Source organism: Dipodomys ordii, unplaced genomic scaffold (assembly GCF_000151885.1).
Source record: "Dipodomys ordii isolate 6190 unplaced genomic scaffold, Dord_2.0 Scaffold207, whole genome shotgun sequence".
Taxonomy (NCBI): Eukaryota; Metazoa; Chordata; class Mammalia; order Rodentia; family Heteromyidae; genus Dipodomys; species Dipodomys ordii.
The window spans coordinates 1,297,398-1,300,078 of NW_012267423.1; positions in this window are offsets into that span (position 1 = coordinate 1,297,398).

A 2,681-nucleotide genomic window follows, 5' to 3' on the forward strand; every position below is an offset into this window, starting at 1 on the left:
CGGAAGTGGCGCTGTGGCTCAAGTGGTAGAGCGCTAGCCTTGAGCTGAAGAGCTGAGGGACAGCGCCCAGGCCCAGAGTTCAGGCCCCACGACGGGACCCAAAAAAAAAAATTCCATTGTGTATAGGTACCACAGTTTTTTATCCACTCATCTACTGTAGGGCATCTGGACTGTTTCCATAACTTGGCTATTGTGAATAGTGCAACAACGAACATGGATGTGCAAGTTCTTTACAGTATCTTGGTTTGTAACATTCTGGGTAGATGCCCAGGTGTGATATGGCTAGGTTATAAAGAAGATCTATGTTTAAGCTGGGTATTGGTAGCTCACACCTGTAATCCTATCTACTCAGAAGGCTGAGATCTGAGGATCGCAGTTCAAAACCAGCCTGGGCAGGAAAGTCCATGAGACTCTTATCTCCAGTAAACCACCAGAAAACAGGAAGTGACGCTGTGGCTCAAGCAGTAGAGTGCTCGCCTTAAGCCCAGAGTTCAAGCCCAAGACAGACAAAAAAAAAAGAAAAAAGAAAAGAAAGAAAAAGATCTATGTTTAATTTTTTTTTGAGGAACCCCCAGACTGTGCAATGGAATTCCTTTTTTCCTACATTCCTCCCAATAACATTTGTTGCTGTTCAAATTTATGATGCTGGCCAATCTATCTGTGGTGAGATAGAATCTCAGAGTTGTTTAGATTTGCATTTCCTTTATACTTTAAAAAATAGTTAAGGTGATTAATTTTGTATTCAATATGGCTTATTGCAATAAAACATAAACTAATAAATGGCATTTAAAGTTCCAATGTGATTTTATAGTTTCATAACATTCTGTGAAAAGCTTTTATATTTCTGTGTAGATAACTATAAAGCTGAGATTTGTTTCAGTGTCCCAGGTATTTAACCGATAGTTAGATAATTGATATTGCTAGGGAGCCATACAAATCTAAACTAAAACCTAGGAAAGGAAGTTTCATTTCTACCACTCATCATAACATTATGCAGGATTTTTTTGATGCTCCTGGAACTGCACCTTATACTTTACACATGTATTGTGGTTCATTCAGGAAAATCATTAAATAATTCACCTTCTCAATGAATAGCATATTGCAATATACTCAATGAGTAGCATATTGCAAGATAACCAATTGTACACATACTTAAGTTCTTTCAGTAATTAGATTAGTTGTTTGAAATTGGTTATGTACATAGATTATTTTGCCTGTGAATTTAATTTGAGGATCATAAGGGAGGAGTACAAACTATTTATTATAGAAAGAGTTTATGGAGCCTGTTCAACCAGAGAAGCACTGCCCTACATGTCTGACCCAGCTGCTTTCCTCTCCTCAATTACTTCTCTGATCAAATCCAATTGATTGTCTCTAATTACTGTTTTCTGCACTCACTGAGCAAACTGGCCACTGGTTTCCCCGCTGTTCTATTAAAACTCCAGCACATGCTCACTTCTGAACTGTCTGCCTTTGCTGTTTGTTCCTTCTGCTGGAGTGATCATGTGGCTTATTTCCTCAACAAGTATCTTTAAAACTCCCAAGAATGTTTTTCAGTGTGAATGTATGTGAAAGTTTAAATGTTCCCCCCTTATATTACTTAGTTTACCAGAGAATAATATAAAACATTACCTGGAAGAGTGCCATTTACTCTCTCAAGCAGTAAAAATTGGTTGATTCATAATTGGTTCTTTAAAGGTCCTATTGTGTTATTTTCCTCATTAAATGGATTGACAGCTCTAACCTAGTGTTATTTATAAGCCATACCCGTAGGCACAGTGATGTGTGTCCTACATATGATATAATTAGCCTGAATTGTAAAGTGCTTATCAATCATATACCCTGTGTTAGAGGCAATAAAAGGTTTCTTTAAAAAATGGGAAAACATTATTTATGCAAATTTACATTATTGAGTCAACCCCTGTTATTTTGCAAGTTAAATTAATGATTGAACTGAACTTAAATGTTTCCCATGGATAATCTCAGAATAAAAGCAGATCAGTGATATTCCCAGAAGATCATCTTATTGAAGAGAACAACCTACTTTCAAGTAATCATAAAAAGTAATCCAGCCAATATTTATTAAGCAGTTGTATGCCCTAACTGTGGGTCTAGAATTATAAGGACAAAGCATAGCTCCTATCTTTTAGGAATTTATATTCTAATAGGAACCTATCAAACAAGTATACCAAAATGTCATCATCACCAAGACCAGCAGGGGATAGAAAATGATAGAGGTGGGAGTATAATGGTTATATCTACCTGTGGAATTGGGAATTGGGAGAAAAGTCTCTGAAAAGGAAAAAAAGAGGGAACACTTGAGTCTCTGAAGAATGTGGTTGTGTGGGCAAAGTGGGTGGTAGGTGAGATGAGGCTATTCTAGATATAAAGAACAGCATGATCCAGAGATCTGAAATAGCCCACCTGGTTACAGAACTGCTTGGCAGGGTTAAAACAGACTGCACAGTAGAGTGATAAAGCTGGAATTGTGGGTAGATATTGGGGCATGGATAGCCTTGTATTTTATACTAAAGTGTTTAGACTTTATTCTATAGGTAACGAGAATTCAGTAGCAGCTTTTTTTTTTGTGAACATACTGTACAGAGGGGTTACAATTACATGGGCAAGATAATGAGTACATTTCTTATCAAGCATTGCAGCCTCCTCCTTTGTTTACCCTT